This window comes from Chiloscyllium punctatum, chromosome 2 (assembly GCF_047496795.1).
Source record: "Chiloscyllium punctatum isolate Juve2018m chromosome 2, sChiPun1.3, whole genome shotgun sequence".
NCBI lineage: Eukaryota > Metazoa > Chordata > Chondrichthyes > Orectolobiformes > Hemiscylliidae > Chiloscyllium > Chiloscyllium punctatum.
Window position 1 is genome coordinate 61,441,930 of NC_092740.1, and position 19,509 is coordinate 61,461,438.

The 19,509-nt window shown below is 54.8% G+C and overlaps 1 protein-coding gene across 2 annotated transcripts in view; it reads left to right on the forward strand.

Annotated features, from left to right (window-relative positions):
- rhobtb3 (Rho related BTB domain containing 3) overlaps positions 1–19,509 on the forward strand; it is a 159,502-nt gene that overhangs the window by 113,870 nt on the left and 26,123 nt on the right. The gene's annotated exons all lie outside the window — the stretch shown is intronic.

Below are 19,509 nucleotides of genomic sequence, written 5' to 3' on the forward strand. Positions count from 1 at the left end.
TCCAAATTTGAGGAAAGACATTCTGGCTATTGAGGGAGTGCAGCGTAGGTTCACGAGGTCAATTCCTGGAATGGCAGGATTGCCTTACACGGAAAGACTGAAGCGACTGGGCTTGTATACCCTTGAGTTTAGAAGACTGAGAGGGGACCTGATTGAAACGTATAGGATTATGAAAGGATTGGACACTCTGGCAGGAGGAAACATATTTCCGCTGATGTGGGTGTGCCGAACCAGAGGACACAACTTAAAAATACGGGGTAGACCATTTAGGACAGAGATGAGGAGAAACTACTTCATCCAGAGAGTGGTGGCTGTGTGGAATGCTCTGCCCCAGAGGGCAGTGGAGGCCCAGTCTCTGGATTCATTTAAGAAAGAATTGGATAGAGCTCTTAAAGATAGTGGAGTCAAGGGTTATGGAGATAAGGCTGGAACAGGATACTGATTGGGAATGATCAGCCATGATCATATTGAATGGCGGTGCAGGCTCGAAGGGCTGAATGGCCTACTCCTGCATCTATTGTCTATTGTCTATTGTCTATTGGATTGGGTTTGGGAGGGTGTGCAGTTTTGGATGGGTTTGGGGGCGGACGGTGTTAGATGGGGTTGGGGAAGGCGGGTGTTGTTGGATGGGGTTTGGGGGGCGCATCGTTTTGGACGGGGTTTGTGGGATGCGGACGGTGTTGGATGGGGTTGGGGGGGCGAACGGTGTTGGATGGGGTTGGGTGGTGGTGGCCGGTGTTGGATGGGGTTTGGGGGGGGTGGGCGGTGTTGGATGGGGTTTGGGGTGCGGACGGTGTTGGATGGGGTACGGAGTGCGAACGGTGTTGGACGGGGTTTAGTGGGGTTTGGGCGGTGTTAGATGGGGTTTGGGGGGGGCAGACAGTGTAGGAAGGGGTTTGGGGGGGGTGGACGGTGTTGGATGGGGTTTGGGGGCGGACGGTGTTCGTTGGGGTTTGGGGGTTGGACGGTGTTCATTGGGGATTGGGGGAGCGGATAGTGTTGGATGGGGTTTGGGGGGGCGGACGGTGTTGGATGGGGTTTGGGGGGGCAGATGGTGTTGGACGGGGTTTGGGGGGTGGACGGTGTTGGATGGGGTTTTGGGGGGGTGGACGGGGTTTGAGGGGTAGAGGGTTTTGGATGGGGATTTGGGAGGACGGACAGTGTTGGATGGGGTTTGGGGGGACGGACGGTATTGGATGGGGTTGGGGGGGCGGACGGTATTGGATGGGGTTTGGGGGGGCAGACGGTGTTAGATAGGGTTGGGGGGGCAAATGGCGTTGGATCGAGTTTGGGGGGCGGATGGAGTTGGATGGGTTTGAGAGGGCGTATGATATTGGATGGGGTTTGGGGAGCGGATGGTGTTGGATGCGGTTTGGGGGGGTGCATGGTGTTGGATGGGGTTTGGGGGGGCGGATGGTGTTGGATGTGGTTTGGGGGGGCCGGTCGGTGTTGGATGGAGATTGTGAGGGTGGGCGGTGTTGGACGGGGTTTGGGGGGGTGGGTGGTGGTGGATGGGGTTGGGGGTGTGGGCGGTGTGGGACGGGGTTTGGGGGTGGGCGGTGTTGGATGGGGTTTTGGGGGGGCGGACGGTGTTGGATGGGCTTTGTGGGGCGGTCAGTGTTGGACGGTGTTTGGAGGTGTGGGCGGTGTAGGAAGAGGTTTGGGGGGGCGGACGGTGTTGGATGGGGTTTAGTGGGGTTTGGGCGGTGTTAGATGGGGTTTGGGGGGGTGGACAGTGTTGGATCGGGTTTGGCTGTGGGCGGTGTGTTCGTTGGGGTTTGGGGGTTGGATGGTGTTCGTTGGGGATTGGGGGAGCGGATAGTGTTGGATGGGGTTTGGGGGGTTGGACGGTGTTGGATGGGGTTTGGGGGGGCAGATGGTGTTGGACGGGGTTTGGGGGGTGGACGGTGTTGGATGGGGTTTTGGGGGGGTGGACGGGGTTTGAGGGGTAGACGGTGTTGGATGGGGATTGGGGGGGCGGACAGTGTTGGATGGGGTTGGGGGGGCGGACGGTATTGGATGGGGGTTGGGGGGGCGGACGGTATTGGATGGGATTTGGGGGGGGGCCGACGGTGTTGGATGGGGTTTGGGGGGGCAGACGGTGTTAGATAGGGTTGGGGGGGCAGATGGCGTTGGATCGAGTTTGGGGGGGTGGATGGAGTTGGATGGGTTTGAGAGAGCGTATGATATTGGATGGGGTTTGGGGAGTGGATGGTGTTGGATGCGGTTTGGGGGGGTGCATGGTGTTGGATGGGGTTTGGGGGGCGGATGGTGTTGGATGGGGTTTGGGGGGGCAGACAGTGTTGGATGTGGTTTGGGGGGGGCCGGTCGGTGTTGGATGGAGATTGTGAGGGTGGGCGGTGTTGGACGGGGTTTGGGGGGGGTGGGTGGTGGTGGATGGGGTTGGGGGTGTGGGCGGTGTGGGACGGAGTTTGGGGGGTGGGCGGTGTTGGATGGGGTTTTGGGGGGGCGGACGGTGTTGGATGGGCTTTGTGGGGCGGTCAGTGTTGCACGGTGTTTGGAGGTGTGGGCGGTGTAGGAAGAGGTTGGGGGGGCGGACGGTGTTGGATGGGGTTTAGTGGGGTTTGGGCGGTGTTAGATGGGGTTTGGGGGGGTGGACAGTGTTGGATTGGGTTTGGCTGTGGGCGGTGTTGGATGGGGTTTGGGGGGGTGGGTGGTGTTGAATGGGGTTTGGGGGTCGGACGGTTTTGGATGGGGTTTAGTGGGGTTTGGGCGGTGTTAGATGGGGTTTGGGGGGGTGGACAGTGTTGGATCGGGTTTGGCTGTGGGCGGTGTTGGATGGGGTTTGGGGGGTGTGGACGGTGTTGGATGGGGTTTGGGGGGGTGGGTGGGGTTGGGGGGTCGGACGGTGTTCGTTGGGGTTTGGGGGGTGGACGGTGTTGGATGCGGTTTGGGAGGGTGCGTGGTGTTGGATGGGGTTTGGGGGTCAGACGGTGTTGGATGGGGTTTGGGGGCGGGTGGTGTTGGATGGGGTTTGGGGGGAGGGTGGTTTTGGACGGGGTTTGGGAGATGCGGATGGTGTTGGATGGGGTTTGGGGGGTGTGAACAGTGTTGGATGGGGTTTGGGGGGTTGGGCAGTGTTGGATGGGGTTTTGGGGGGGTGGACGGTGTTCGTTGGGGTTTGGGGGGTGGACGGTGTTGGATGCGGTTTGGGAGGGTGCGTGGTGTTGGATGGGGTTTGGGGGGCGGACGGTGTTGGATGGGTTTTGAGAGGGGCGGTCGGTGTTGGATGGGGTTGGGGGTGCGGACGGTGTTGGATGGGGTTTGGGGGTGCGGGCGGTGTTGGATGGCATTTGGAGGTGTGGGCGGTGTAGGAATGGGTTTGGGGGGGTGGACGGTGTTGGATGGGGTTTGGGGAGGTGGGCGGTGCGGTGTTGGATGGGGTTTGGGGGCGCGGACGGTGTTGCTTGGGGTTTTGGGGACGGACGGTGTTGAATCGGGTTGTGGGGGTGGGCAGTGGTGGTGTTGGATGGGGTTTTGCGGCGTGGACGGTGTTAGATCGGGTTTGGGGGGATGGGCGGTGTTGGATTGGGTTTGGGAGGGTGTGCAGTTTTGGATGGTGTTTAGGGGCGGACGGTGTTAGATGGGGTTGGGGAAGGCAGGTGGTGTTGGATGGGGTTTGGGTGGGCGTATTGTTTTGGACGGGGTTTGGGGGATGCGGACGGTGTTGGATGGGGTTGGGGCGGATGGTGTTGGACGGGGTTTGGGGGCGAATGGTGTTGGATGGGGTTGGGTGGGGGTGGCCGGTGTTGGATGGGGTTTGGGGGGGGTGGGCGGTGTTGGATGGGGTTTGGAGTGCGAACGGTGTTGGACGGGGTTTAGTGGGGTTTGGGCGGTGTTAGATGGGGTTTGGGGGGGTCGGACGGTGTTGGATCGGGTTTGGCTGTGGACAGTGTTGGATGGGGTTTGGGGGCGGACGGTGTTCGTTGGGGTTTGGGGGGTGGAAGGTGTTTGTTGGGGATTGGGGGAGCGGATAGTGTTGGGTGGGCTTTGGGGGGGCGGACGGTGTTGGATGGGGTTCGGGGGGCGGAAGGTGTTGGACAGGGTTTGGGGGGTGGACGGTGTTGGATGGGGTTTGGGGGGGCGGACGGGGTTTGAGTGGTACACGGTGTTGTATGGGGATTTGGGGGGGCGGACAGTGTTGGATGGGGTTTTGGGGGGCGGACGGTGTTGGATGGGGTTTGAGGAGGTGGGCGGTGCGGTGTTGGATGGGGTTTGGGGGCGCAGACGGTGTTAGAGCGGGTTTGGGGGGGATGGTCGGTGTTGGATGGGGTTTGGAGGGCGAACGGTGTTAGACGGGGTTGGGGGGGCGGGTGGTGTTGGATGGGGTTGGGGGGGCGGACGGTGTTCGTTGGGGTTTGGGGGGTGGACGGTGTTGGATGCGTTTTGGGAGGGTGCGTGGTGTTGGACGGGGTTTGGGTGGTGTGGACGGTGTTGGATGGGGTTTGGGGTGTGTGGACGGTGTTGGATGGGGTTTGGGGATGCGGGCAGTGTTGGACTGGGTTTGGGGGTGGGCGGTGTTGGATGGGCTTTGTGGGGCCGTCGGTGTTGGATGGCGTTTGGAGGTGTGGGCGGTGTAGGAAGGGGTTTGGGGGGGGTGTGCAGCTTTGGATGGGTTTTGGGGGCGGACGGTGTTAGATGGGGTTGGGGAAGGCGGGTGGTGTTGGATGGGGTTTGTGGGACGTATCGTTTTGGACGGGGTTTGGGGGATGCGGACGGTGTTGGATGGGGTTTGGGGGGTTGGACGGCGTTGGATGGGGTTTTGGTCGGGCGGCCGGTGTTCGTTCGGGTTTGGGGGGTGGATGGTGTTGGATGCGGTTTGGGAGGGTGCGTGGTGTTGGATGGGGTTTGGGGGGCGGACGGTGTTGGACTGGTTTTGGGAGGGGCGGTCGGTGTTGGATGGGGTTGGGGGTGCGGACGGTGTTGGATGGGGTTTGGGGATGCGGGCAGTGTTGGACTGGGTTTGGGGGTGGGCGGTGTTGGACGGGGTTTGTTGGGCCGTCGGTGTTGGATGGCGTTTGGAGGTGTGGGCGGTGTAGGAAGGGGTTTGGGGGGTTGGACGGCGTTGGATGGGGTTTGGGGGGGTGCGCAGTGTTGAATAGGGTTTGGGGGGTGGACGGTGTTGACGGGGATTGTGGGCGCAGACAGTGTTGGATGGAGTTTGTGGTCGCGGACGGTGTTAGAGCGGGTTTGGGGGGATGGGCGGTGTTGGATGGGGTTTGGGGGGCGACCGGTGTTAGACGGGGTTGGGGGGGGCGGGTGGTGTTGGATGGGGTTTGGGGGTCGGGTGGTTTTGGACGGAGTTTGGGGGATGTGGATGGTGTTGGATGGGGTTGGGGGTGTGGACGGTGTTGGATGGGGTTTGGGGGTGCGGGCAGTGTTGAACTGGGTTTGGGGGTGGGCGGTGTTGGACGGGGTTTGTGGGGCCATCGGTGTTGGATGGCGTTTGGAGGTGTGGGCGGTGTAGGAAGTGGTTTGGGGGGGTGGACAGTGTTGGATAGGGTTTGGGGGGCGGACGGTGTTGACGGGGATTGTGGGCGCAGACAGTGTTGGATGGGGTTTGTGGTCGCGGATGGTGTTGGGTGGGGTTTGGGGAGGTGGGCGGTGCGGTGTTGGATGGGGTTTGGGGGCGCGGACGGTGTTAGATCGGGTTTGGGGGGATGGGCGGTGTTGGATGGGGTTTGGGGGGCGAACGGTGTTAGACGGGGTTGGGGGGGGCGGGTGGTGTTTGATGGGGTTTGGGGGTCGGGTGGTTTTGGACAGAGTTTGGGGGATGTGGACGGTGTTGGATGGGGTTTGGGGGCTGACGGTGTTGGATGGGGTTTGGGGGTGCGGGCAGTGTTGGACTGGGTTTGGGGGTGGGCGGTGTTGGACGGGGTTTGTGGGTGGGCGGTGTTGGACGGGGTTTGTGGGGCCTTCGGTGTTGGATGGCGTTTGGAGGTGTGGGCGGTGTAGGAAGGGGTTTGGGGGGGTGTGCAGTTTTGGATGGGGTTTGGGGGCGGACGGTGTTAGATGGGGTTGGGGAAGGCGGGTGGTGTTGGATGAGGTTTGTGGGGCGTATCGTTTTGGACGGGGTTTGGGGGATGCGGACGGTGTTGGATGGGGTTGGGGGCGGACGGTGTTGGACGGGGTTGGGGGCGGACGGTGTTGGACGGGGTTTGGGGGCGAACGGTGTTGGATGGGGTTGGGTGGGGGTGGCCGGTGTTGGATGGTGTTTGGGGGGGGTGGGCGGTGTTGGATGGGGTTTGGGGTGCGGACGGTGTTGGATGGGGTACGGAGTGCGAACGGTGTTGGACGGGGTTTAGTGGGGTTTGGGCGGTGTTAGATGGAGTTTGGGGGGTGCGGATGGTGTTGGATCGGGTTTGGCTGTGGACGGTGTTGGATGGGGTTTGGGGGCGGACGATGTTCGTTGGGGTTTGGGGGGTGGACGGTGTTCGTTGGGGATTGGGGGAGCGGATAGTGTTGGATGGGGTTTGGGGGGGCGGACGGTGTTTGATGGGGTTTGGGGAGGCGGACGGTGTTGGACAGGGTTTGGGGGGTGGACGGTGTTGGATGGGGTTTTGGGGGGGCGGACGGGGTTTGAGGGGTAGACGGTGTTGGATGGGGATTTGGGGGGGGCGGACAGTGTTGGATGGGGTTTTGGGGGGCGGACGGTGTTGGATGGGGTTTGGGGAGGTGGGCGGTACGGTGTTGGATGGGGTTTGGGGGCGCAGACAGTGTTAGAGCGGGTTTGGGGGGAATGGGCAGTGTTGGATGGGGTTTGGGGGGCGAACGGTGTTAGACGGGGTTGGGGGGGGCGGGTGGTGTTGGACGGAGTTTGGGGGATGTGGACGGTGTTGGATGGGGTTTGGGGGCGGAAAGTGTTGGATGGGGTTTGGGGTGTGTGGACGGTGTTGGATGGGGTTGGGGGGGCGGACGGTGTTCGTTGGGGTTTGGGGGGTGCATGGTGTTGGATGCGGTTTGGGAGGGTGCGTGGTGTTGGATGGGGTTTGGGGGGCGGACGGTGTTGGATGGGTTTTGGGAGGGGCTGTCGGTGTTGGATGGGCTTTGTGGGGCGGTCGGTGTTGGACTGTGTTTGGAGGTGTGGGCGGTGTAGGAAGAGGTTTGGGGGGGGCGGACGGTGTTGGATGGGGTTGGGGGGGTGCGCGGTGATGGATGGGGTTTGGGGGTGTGGGTGGTGTTGGATGGGGTTTGGGGGGCGGACGGTGTTGGATGGGGTTTAGTGGGGTTTGGGCGGTGTTAGATGGGGTTTGGGGGGGCGGACGGTGTTGGATCGGGTTTGGCTGTGGGCGGTGTTGGATGGGGTTTGGGGGGTGTGGACGGTGTTGGATGGAGTTTGGGGGGGTGGGTGGGGTTGGGGGCGCGGACGGTGTTCGTTGGGGTTTGAGGGGTGGACGGTGTTGGATGCGGTTTGGGAGGGTGCGTGGTGTTGGATGGGGTTTGGGGGTCAGACGGTGTTGGATGGGGTTTGGGGGAAGGTGGTGTTGGATGGGGTTTGGGGGAGGGTGGTTTTGGACGGGGTTTGGGGGATGCGGACGGTGTTGGATGGGGTTTGGGTGGTGTGGACGGTGTTGGATGGGGTTTGGGGGGTGTGGACGGTGTTGGTTGGGGTTTGGGGGGGTGGGCGGTGTTGGATGGGGTTTTGGGGGAGCGGACGGTGTTCGTTGGGGTTTGGGGGGTGGATGGTGTTGGATGCGGTTTGGGAGGGTGCGTGGTGTTGGATGGGGTTTGGGGGGCGGACGGTGTTGGATGGGTTTTGGGAGGGGCGGTCGGTGTTGGATGGGGTTGGGGGTGCGGACGGTGTTGGATGGGGTTTGGGGGTGCGGGCGGTGTTGGACTGGGTTTGGGGGTGGGCGGTGTTGGACGGGGTTTGTGGGGCTATTGGTGTTGGATGGCGTTTGGAGGTGTGGGCGGTCTAGGAAGGGGTTTGGGGGGGTGGACGGTGTTGGATGGGGTTTGGGGGGGTGCGCTGTGTTGGATGGGGTTTGGGGGGCGGACGGTGTTGACGGGGTTTGTGGGCGCAGACAGTGTTGGATGGAGTTTGGGGGCGCGGACGGTGTTAGAGCTGGTTTGGGGGGATGGGCGCTGTTGGATGGGGTTTGGGGGGGCGAACGGTGTTAGACGGGGTTGGGGAGGCGGGTGGTGTTGGATGGGGTTTGGGGGCTGACGGTGTTGGATGGGGTTTGGCGGGGTGGGCGTTGTTGGATTTGGTTGGGGGGGCGGACGGTGTTGGATGGGTTTTGGGAGGGGCGGTCGGTGTTGGATGGGGTTGGGGGTGTGGACGGTGTTGGATGAGGTTTGGGGGTGCGGGCGGTGTTGGACTGGGTTTGGGGGTGGGCGGTGTTGGACGGGGTTTGTGGGTCCGTTGGTGTTGGATGGCGTTTGGAGGTGTGGGCGGTGTAGGAAGGGGTTTGGGGTGTGGACGGTGTTAGATGGCATTTGGGGGGGTGCGCAGTGTTGGATAGGGTTTGGGGGGCGGACGGTGTTGACAGGGTTTGTGGGTGCAGACAGTGTTGGATAGGGTTTGGGGTCGCGGACGGTGTTGGATGGGGTTTGGGGAGGTGGGCGGTGCGGTGTTGGATGGGGTTTGGCGGCGCGGACGGTATTAGAGCGGGTTTGGGGTAGTGGGCGGTGTTGGATGGGGTTTGGGGGGTGTGGACAGTGTTGGATGGGATTTGGGGGATGTGGACAGTGTTGGATGGGGTTTTGGGGGCGTGGACGGTGTTGTTTGGGGTTTTGGGGACGGACGGTGTTGAATCAGGTTGGGGGGGTGGGCAGTGGCGGTGTTGGATGGGGTTTTGGGCGTGGACGGTGTTGGATTGGGTTTGGGAGGGTGTGCAGTTTTGGATGGGGTTTGGGGGCGGACAGTGTTAGATGGGGTTGGGGAAGGCGGGTGGTGTTGGATGGGGTTTGGGGGAGCGTATCGTTTTGGACGGGGTTTGGGGGATGCGGACGGTGTTGGATGGGGTTGAGGGCGGACGGTGTTGGACGGGGTTTGGGGATGAACGGTGTTGGATGGGGTTGGGTGGGGGTGGCCGGTGTTGGATGGGGTTTGGGGTGCGGACGGTGTTGGATGGGGTACGGAGTGAGAACGGTGTTGGATGGGGTTTAGTGGGGTTTGGGCGGTGTTAGATGGGGTTTGGTGGGGGCGGACGGTGTTGGATCGGGTTTGGCTGTGGATGATGTTGGATGGGGTTTGGGGGCGGACGGTGTTCGTTGGGGTTTGGGGGGTGGACGGTGTTCGTTGGGGATTGGGGGAGCCGATAGTGTTGGATGGGGTTTGGGGGGGCGGACGGTATTGGACAGGGTTTGGGCGGTGGACGGTGTTGGATGGGGTTTTGGGGGGGCGGACGGGGTTTGAGGGGTAGACGGTGTTGTATGGGGATTTGGGGGGGGCGGACAGTGTTGGATGGGGTTTTGGGGGGCGGACGGTGTTGGATGGGGTTTGGGGAGGTGGGCGGTGCGGTGTTGGATGGGGTTTGGGGGCGCAGACAGTGTTAGAGCGGGTTTGGGGGGGATAGTCGGTGTTGGATGGGGTTTGGGGGGCGACCGGTGTTAGACGGGGTTGGGGGGGCGGGTGGTGTTGGATGGGGTTTGGGGGTCGGGTGGTTTTGAACGGAGTTTGGAGGATGTGGACGGTGTTGGATGGGGTTTGGGGGTGGACGGTGTTGGATGGGGTTTGGGGTGTGTGGACGGTGTTGGATGGGGTTTGGGGGGGTGCGCAGTGTTGGATGGGATTGGGGGGGCGGACGGTGTTGGATGGGGTTTGGGGGTGCGGGTGGTGTTGGACTGGGTTTGGGGGTGGGCGGTGTTGGACGGGGTTTGTGTGGCCGTCGGTGTTGGATGGCGTTTGGAGGTATGGGCGGTGTAGGAAGGGGTTTGGGGGGGTGGACGGTGTTGGATGGGGTTTGGGGGGCGGACGGTGTTGACGGGGTTTGTGGGCGCAGACAGTGTTGGATGGGGCTTGGGGTCACGGACGGTGTTGGATGGGGTTTGGGGAGGTGGGCGGTGCGGTGTTGGATGAGGTTTGGGGGGTGGATGGTGTTGGATGGGGTTTTGGGGGGGTGGACGGTGTTGGATGGGGTTGGTGGTGCGGACGGTGTTGGACAGGGTTTGGGGGGTGGATGGTGTTGGATGGGGTTTTGGGGGGGCGGACGGTGTTGGATTGGGTTTCGGGGGCGGACGGTGTTGGATCGGGTTTGGGGGGTGGGCGGTGCTGGATGAGGTTTGGGGGGCAGACACTGTTGGATGGGGGTTGGGGGGCAGACGGTGTTGGATGGGGTTTGGGGGGGCGGACGGTGTTAGATGGGGTTGGGGGCGCGGACGGTGTTGGATGGAGTTTGGGGGGGTGTCCGAAGTTGGATGGGGTTGAGGGGGTGTATGATATTGGATGGGGTTTGGGGAGCGGACGGTGTTGGATGTGGTTTTGGGGGGTGCGCGGTGTTGGATGTGGTTTGGGGGGCGGACGGTGTTGGATGGGGTGTGGTGGGGCGGACAGTGTTGGATGTGGTTTGGGGGGCGGTCGGTGTTGGATGGAGTTTGTGAGGGTGGGCAGTGTTGGATGGGGTTTGGGGTGTGGGCTCTGTTGGATGGGATTTAGGGGTGGGCGGTGTGTGGTGTTGGATAGGAATTGGGGGAGCTGGCGGTGTGCGGTGTTAGACGGGTTTTGGGGATGGTGGGCCCTGTTGGATAGGGTTTGGGGGGTGGGCGGTGTTGGATGGGGTTGGGGTGTGGGCACTGTTGGATGGTTTTCGGGGGGTGGGTGGTGTGCAGTGTTGGATGGGGTTTGTGGGGTGGGCGCTGTTAGATGGGGTTTGGGGGGTGGGTGGTGTGCGGTGTTGGATAGGAATTGGGGGAGATGGCGGTGTGCGGTGTTGGATGGGGTTTGGGGGGTGGGTGGTGTGCGGTGTTGGATAGGAATTGGGGGAGATGGCGGTGTGCGGTGTTGGATGGGGTTTGGGGATGGTGGACCCTGTTGGATGGGGTTTGGGGGGTGGGCAGTGTGCGGTGTTGGATGGAGATTGGGGGTGCTGGTGGTGTGCGGTGTTGGACGGGATTTGGGGATGGTGGGGCCTTTTGGATGAGGATTTTTGGTGCCGGGCAGTGGGCGGTGTTGGATTGGATTTGAGGGGGCAGGTGGTGGGTGGTGTTAGAGGGGGTTTGGTGGGGCGTACGGTGTTGGATGGGGTTTGGGGGGAGCGGGTGGTGGGCAGTATTGGACAGGGTTTGGGAGCGGGGTTGGATGGGGATTGTGGGCGGGTGGTGTGCGGTGTTGCATGGGGTTGGGAGGTGGGCAGTGTACGGTGTTGGGTGGGGTTTGGTGTGGCGGACGGTGTTGGAGGGGGTTTGGGGGGTGGGCAGTGTTGGACGGGGTTTGGGGGGTGGATGGTGTTGGACGGAGTTTGGGGGGTGGATGGTGTTGGATGGGGTTTGGGGGCGGATGGTGTTGGATGGGGTTTGGGGGTCGGACGGTGTTAGATGGGTTTTGTTGGGTGGGCGCTGTTGGATGGGGTTTGGGGTGTGGGCGTTGTTGGATGGTGTGTGGGTGGTGTGCAGTGTTGGATAGAGTTTGGGGGGTGGGCGCTGTTGGCTGGGGATTTTTGGTGCCGGGCAGTGGGCGGTGTTGGATGCGGATTGGGGGGATGGCAGTGTTGGATGGGGTTTGGGGGGGCAGAAGGTGTTGGATGGGGTTTGGGGGGGCGGACGGTGTTAGATGGGGTTTGGGGGGCGGACGGTATTGGATGGCGTTTGGGGGTGTGGGCGGTGTTGGGTGGGGTTTGGGGGGTGGACGGTGTTGGATGGGGTTTGGAGGGGTGGGCAGTGTTGGGTGGGATTTGAGGGGGGCAGACGGTGTTGGACGTGGTTGAGGGTACGGACGGTGTTGGATAGGGTTTGGGGGTTGGACGGTATTAAATGGGGTTTGGGTGGGGGTGTCAGGCGGTGGATGGTGTAGGGGGCCGGTGAGGCCTCGTACGTGCTGTGCTGCTGCTAATCTCCTGAACGGGGAGCAGACTTAATAGAAAACTCCGAGCCCAGAGGAAAGGCACTGAATCGATTAACTGAATAATCCATTATCCGAACGAAATAGTGCCCGCCCATCTCATTTGGATGGTCAAGGTTTCCCTGTACCGTCAAAATTGGCCTTCCTCCAATTTAGAACTTCAACTTTTAGATCTGGTCTATCCTTTTCCATCACTATTTTAAAACCAATAGAACTATGGTCGTTGGCCCCAAAGTGCTCCCCCACTGACACCTCAGTCACCTGCCCTGCCTTATTTCCCAAGAGTAGGTCAAGTTTTGCACCTTCTCTAATAGGTACATCCACATACTGAATCAGAAAATTTTCTTGTATACACTTAACAAATTCCTCTCCAGCTAAACCCTTAACTCTATGGCAGTCCCAGTCTATGTTTGGAAAGTTAAAATCCCCTACCATAACCACCCTATTATTCTTACAGATAATTGAGATCTCCTTACAAACTTGTTTCTCAATTTCACTCTGACTATTAGGGGGTCTACAATACAATCTCAATAACGTAATCATCTCTTTCTTATTTCACAGTTCCACCCAAATAACTTTCCTGGATGTATTTCCGGGAATATCCTTCCTCAGTACAGCTGTAATTCTATCCCTTATCAAAAACACCACTTCCCCTCCTCTCTTGCCTCCCTTTCTGTCCTTCCTGTAGCATTTGTATCCTGGAACATTAAGCTGCTCGTCCTGTTCATGCCTGAGCCATGTTTCTGTAATTGCTATGATATCCCAGTCCCATGTTCCTGACCATGCCCCGAGTTCATCTGCCTTCCCTGTTAGACCTCTTGCATTGAAATAAATGCACTTTAATTTATCAGTCCTACCTTGTTCTCTGCTTTGTCCCTGCCTGTCCTGACTGTTTGACTCACCTTTGTTCTCAACTGTACCAGTCTCAGATTGAACTCTTTCCTCACTTTTTCCCTAGGTCCCATCTCCCCCCACCTTACTCATTTAGATGCTCCTGAGCAGCTCTAGCAAGTCTCCCTGCCAGTATATTAGTCCCCTTCTAATTTAGATGCAATCCGTCCTTTTTGTACAGGTCACTTTTACCCCAAAACAGCTTCCAATGATCCAAAAATGTGAATCCTCCCGTACACCAGCTCCTCAGCCATGCATTCTATCTTCCCATTCCTGTCCTCACTAGCTCGCAGCACTAACCTCACATCAATTGACTTGATTTGACTAATTGAGATTTGAGACCTTTGTTGCTTAAGGGTGTTTCTGTGTTTAACTCATTGATATGCCCTGATCAGTTTCTGCTGTGGGAACATGTTCCCTTTCCTTCTCCCTTTGAATTTCCCCTGACCTGTTCCATTTTCTCTGCAGCACTACTGCCATCCGGTGGTTGTTCATGCTCCCTTGTGGCTCATCCACTGTGAGATGTAACCTTCACTTTTTCCTACCCTGTTTCAGAACTCCACTGATCAGAGTTCCTAATTCTGATCTGTCATCTTTTGTCACCTTCAGGTATTCATTCTTGTCTTCGTTTATAACCACTCGCCTAACTGTAGCCCTGAACCTTTCCAATTCCACTGCCTTGTCCTTGGCCATCACCTGATGAAGAAGCAGTGCTTCAGAAAGTTATGATTCCAAATAAACCTGTTGGACTATAACCTGGTGTTGTCTGGTTTTTTTTAACTTTGTACTTGGCCCTGTTTATTTGAAGTGATGCTTGCTCCACCACCTCAAGCCTTATGGGTTTTAATGGCGCCGAATCGCATTCAGTTCATGGACTTTCTGCCACTTACTGCTGGCTTCACCATTCTTTCCAGCCTCTTTGGGCCTTGCTTTCCTGGTTGGCAGGCATATTTTGTTATCTGTCGAGAGTGTGGTGCTGGAAAAGCACAGCAGGTCAGGCAGCATCCAAGGAGCAGGAAAATCGATGTTTCCAGCAAAAGCCCTTCATCAGGAATAAACTCGGGCTTTTGCCCGAAATGTCGATTTCCCTGCTTCTCGGATGCTGCCTGACCTGCTGTGCTTTCCCAGCACCGCACTCTTCTGCAGTCCTCACTTTCGCTTATATTTTGTTATCTGGTAACTCATACATCAAGAAGATCTCCATTCCTAACACTGACAAACTTGGAACTAGCCCCACTGCTGCCAGACTCATAACAACTTCACTCTTTGAGTAAACTTTAACCAGTGGCATCTCTATGCTCTTTGTCATGAGCCCTTTTACCAGAGCACTAGAATGTAATTTGCAGCAGATGGAAAATCATTTATTTTCCCGCTAGCAAGGTCTGTGAGTATGCAGTTTCTCAAAGCATGCTAAGTTATTTCTCTGACTGTGCAAACCTGTCATTAGTCATCATTCCTTTGTACACAAACTCCTGCCAGCCATCCTTGCACATCCTTTAGTGTGAAAGCGTATGGGGTAAAAGCAGGAGATGGGCATTTGGTAAAGATGCTTGTTTGAAGAATGAGTGCAGATCCAATGGGGGTTGAGAGTGTGGTGCTGGAAAAGCACAGCCAATCATCCGAGGAATATGAAAATCAATGTTTCGAGCAGAAGCCCTTCATCAGGAGTGAGGCTTGTGGGCCAAGGGGGCTGAGAGATAAATGAGAGCTGGGGTGGGACTGAAAAGAAGGTAGCTAAGAGTGCGGTAGGTAGATGAAAGTGGGGGTGAAGGTGATAGGGCGGAGAGGAGGGTGGAGCAGATAGGTGGGAAGGGGTGTGGACAGGTAGGACAGTTCAAGAGGGTGGTGCCGACTTGGAAGGTTGATCTGGGAGAAGGTGGGGGGAGGGGAAATGTGCTTGGAAGGTCCAGAGGTGGAAGATGAGGCGTTCATCCTTTAGGCAGCGAGTGGTTTGGCGATGGAGGAGGCCCAGGACCTGCATGTCTTTGGGGGTACAATGGGCTGAGTGCCATAACAGTTCTGTGATTCCATGGCCAACTGTTACGCCTGAGCAGAACTGACTACCTTTAGTATTACTGACACTACTCTTGCCGTTTGGCTTTCTAGGAATGCTGGTCCCATTCATTCTCCTTTGCATGCTCTGGTTTCCCACAGTGGAAGCAAATGGGCCAGTTTTCCACCTATCTCCACGTAGGTCTTTTCTTGTTGTGTCTGTACCTGCCAATGAAGAGTGGGCTGCTTAATCTGCTCAAATTCCTGGTATGTTTGATCAGGCCATTTCTTGAGGATGTGGATGTTTGTCTGGTATACTTCCAGCACTAACTGGTAGATATTCAGAATACCCATTTTACTTACTGATGATGAGTGGCACTCTCCTCAAGTCAGAGATAGTAAATTTTGTCAATGTTCCCTATCAGTCTACTCTGTAATATTACTTTCCACTGCTGGCCTGAGTACTTTAACCGCTGTGCTGACCTTTCAGAAGAGGCTTATGCGAGGATGAGGCATGAAGGCTCAGTTAAGGGGCTTAAGAGTTACAAGTTAGCCAGAAAAGATCTAAAGAGAGGGCTAAGAAGAGACAGGGAGGGGACATGACAAGTTGTTGGCAGATAGGACCAAGGAAAACCCTAAGGCCTTCTATAGGTGTGTCAGGAATAAAAGAATGACTAGAGTAAGATTACAGCCAATCAAAGGTAGTAATGGAAAGTTGTGTGTGGAATCTGAGGACGTAGGGGAAGCCCTTAATAGATACTTTTCCTCAGTATTCACATTGGAAAAGGGCAATGTTAGTGAGAATACGGAGATGCAGGCTACAAGATTAGATGGAATTGTGGTTGACAAAGAGGAGGTTTTAGGAATTTTGGAAGATCTGAAAATAGATAAGACCCCAGGGCCAGCTGGGATTTATCCTTGGATTCTCTGGGAAGCTAGGGAGGAGATTAAGACCCTTTGGCTTTGAGCTTTACATCATCATTGTCAACAGGAGTAGTGGCAGAAGACGGGAGGATAGCAAATGTTGTTCCCTTGTTTAAGAAGGGGAGTCAGGGTAACCCTAGTAATTATAGGCTGGTGAGCCTTACTTCAGTTGTGGATAAGGTGTTGGAAAAGGTTATAAAAGATAGGATTGATAATCATCTGGAAAGGAATGATTTGATTAGGGATAGTCAACATGGTTTTGTGAAGGATAGGTCATGCTTCACTAACCTTATTGAGTTCTTCGAAAAGGTGACAAAACAGGTAGATGAAGGTAAAGTGGTTGATGTGGTGTATATGGATTTCAGTAAGGTGTTTGATAAGGTTCCATATGGTAGGTTCAACGTGAACAAATGCGAGGTCTTGCACTTTGACAAAAAGAATAAAAGCACAGACTGCTTTCTAAACGGTGAGAAAATTCGTAAAGCCAAAGTACAAAGGGATCTGGGAGTGCTAGTCGAGGATTCTCTAAAGGTCAACATGCAGGTTGAGTCTGTGATTAAGAAAGCGAATGCGATGTTGTCACTTATCTCAAGAGGGTTGGAATATAAAAACACCATTGTGCTACTGAGACTTTATAAAGCTCTGGTTAGGCCCCATTTGGAGTACTGTGTCCAGTTTTGGTCCCCACACTTCAGGAAGGACATACTGGCACTGGAACGTGTCCAGCAGAGATTCACACGGATGATCCCTGGAATGGTCGGCCTAACATATGAGGAACGGCTGAGGATCTTGGGATTGTATTCATTGGAGTTTAGAAGATTAAGGGGAGACTTAATAGAGACGTACAAGATAATACATGGCTTGGAAAGGGTGGATGCTAGGAAATTGTTTCCGTTAGGTGAGGAGACTAGGACCCGTGGACACAGCCTTAGAATTAGAGGGGGTAAATTCAGAACAGAAATGCGGAGACATTTCTTCAGCCAGAGAGTGGTGGGCCTGTGGAATTCATTGCCGCAGAGTGCAGTGGAGGCCGGGACGCTAAAGGTCTTCAAGACAGAGATTGATAGATTCTTGTTGTCTCGGAGAATTAAGGGCTACGGGTAGAATGCGGGTAAGTGGAGTTGAAGTGCCCAGCAGCCATGATCGAATGACGGAGTGGACTCGATGGGCCGAATGGCCTTACTTCCACTCCTATGTCTTGTGGTCTTATGGTAGGCTATTGCACAAAATATGGAGTTCGGGATTGAAGGTGATTTAGCGGTTTGGATCAGAAAGTGGCTAGCTGAAAGATGACAGGGTGGTGGTTGATGGGAAATGTTCATCCTGGAGCTCAGTTACCAGTGGTGTGCTGCAAGGATCGGTTTTGGGGCCACTGCTGTTTCTCATTTTTATAAATTATCTGGATGTGGTCGTAGAAGGATAGGTTAGTAAATTTTGTGGATAGTGCCGAATGATGTTGTGGGTTACAGAGGGACATAGATAAGATGCAGAGCTGTTCTGAGAAGAGGCAAATGGAGTTTAATGCAGAAAAGTGTGAGGTAGATTACTTTTGAAGAAGTAACAGGAATGCAGAGTATTGAGCTAATGGTAAAATTCTTGGCAGTGTGGATGAACAGAGAGATCTTGGTGCCCAGGTGCATAAATCCCTGAAAATTGCCACCCAGGTTGAAAGGGTTGTTAAGAAAGCATGTACTGTATTGGCATTTATTGGTCGGGGGATTGAGTTTCAGAGCCACGAGGTCATGCTTCAGCTGTACAAGACACTGGTAAGGCTGCACCTGAAGTATTGCATACAGTTCTGGTCATCGCATTATTGGAAGGATGTGGAAGCTTTTGAAAGGGTTCAGGGGAGATTTACTAGGATGTTGTCTGGTATGGAAGGAAGGTCTTTTGAAGAAAGGCTGAGGGAACTGAGGCTGTTTTTGTTGGAGAGAAGAAGGTTGAGAGGTGAAAAAAATCAAGATGTATAAGATAATCAGAGGGTTAGATAAGGTGGACAGTGAGAGCCTTTTTCCTTGGATGGTGAAGGCTAACATGAGGGGACATAACTTTAAATTGAGGGATGATAGATTTAGGACAGATATTGGGGTAGTTTCTTTACTCACAGAGGAGTAGGGGCAGGGAATGGCCTGCCTGCAAACAGTAGTAGACTTGCTGATGTTAAGGACATTAAATGGGCATTGGACATACATATGGATAATAATGGAACGATGTAGGTTAGATGGGCATCAGATTAACTTAATAGGTCGGCGCAACATCGAGGGCCTAATGGTCTGTGTTCTATAACAAAGGTTGTACCCTTCATCTTCATCAAATTTAGGGATTAACTGAGCAAATGTGAATATTTCAGCCCTTAAATCTGATTGCGTGGCTCCCTTGTCAAAACTACTTTCAGCCTCCCTTCTTAGCTCAAAGTGTTTCAGTTGGACATCTTTCATTTTCCTTTCCCTGGAATTCCTTTTTCTGCCCTTTATTCTGAATTCCAATTCCTTTTCTTTTCTATTTCCTGCCACTCTCTCTCTCCTTCCCATTCCTGGAATTGTATTACAATTTCCAATCTGTGCTGTTTCAATCTTAATTGATTTGTTTCTCTATCTTCAGGATAGATAATTTGCACTTATTTTGCAACTTCTATTTTTTTTCTGTTATCATGCTGAACTCTGCCTAAAAATGCCTAGCTATACCTTTTAATTCTTTCAAGGACAAGACTTTTAATTTTTCATCATATTTCATCCTGCTGTATTAAAATCAAACATTGATATCTTGGTGTTTTTGATCTTAGAAATGCAAGAAAGCCTTCCTCCAGTTTACTTCTTTTAAAAACTGTGTTTGAAGAAATGGTTTATTTTCTTCTACAATGTATTTATTTTTTGAATGTAGGATCTATCTCAAACTCTGAACTCTCAAATCTGTTATGAAGAGGGGAGGTGAGGGAATTGGCTTCTCCCGTTTTAACCTCAGCATAGTCAGTCGCATCAATATATTTTATTCTTTCTTTCTACCATGCAGCTATCAAATAAAATGCAGTTTGCTAGTAAATGAAGAGCCAGTTACCTAGGTTCTTTCTAGTGAATGAAAGATTCATTTTATTATTTACTAATCTTGTGTAAAAAAATAGTAACAATGTGACATCAGTCACAAAGTGAGGTAATAGGTTTCAAAGGAAGACTGTGGTACAGCCAGTGAAAATAAAAATTTCGCGTTTAAATGGTCCTTAGAATGTTAGCTATTAGATTAATATCCTGAGACCACGTGTTTAAAATTGACTTGAATACACATTCATAGCCTTTATATTGTCTCTCCATATTCTTTGTCTAAAAATATACTACCTTATACTTTACCAAACTGAACTTCAACTGCTACATATCCCCCACTCCAACATTTAAATGTTCTTCACTGACCCCCTCACAACTTAAAATGCTTCCAAGATTTTTATTTAAATCATCTGCAAACTTTTAAATTGTCCCTTGCACATCAAGTCACTTATAGAAATAAAAAAACCCCAAAGGTCCCAACACTAACTGGAGAACTCTACTACATACCCCCCGCCAATCTGAAAAATGCCTGTCAACTATCCCTCTTCACTTCCTATCCCCGAGTCAATCTTGTATCCATCTCACTGTTGTCTTTTATATTCCATGAGCTATAATATTCCTCACAAGTCTGATCTGCTGTATGAG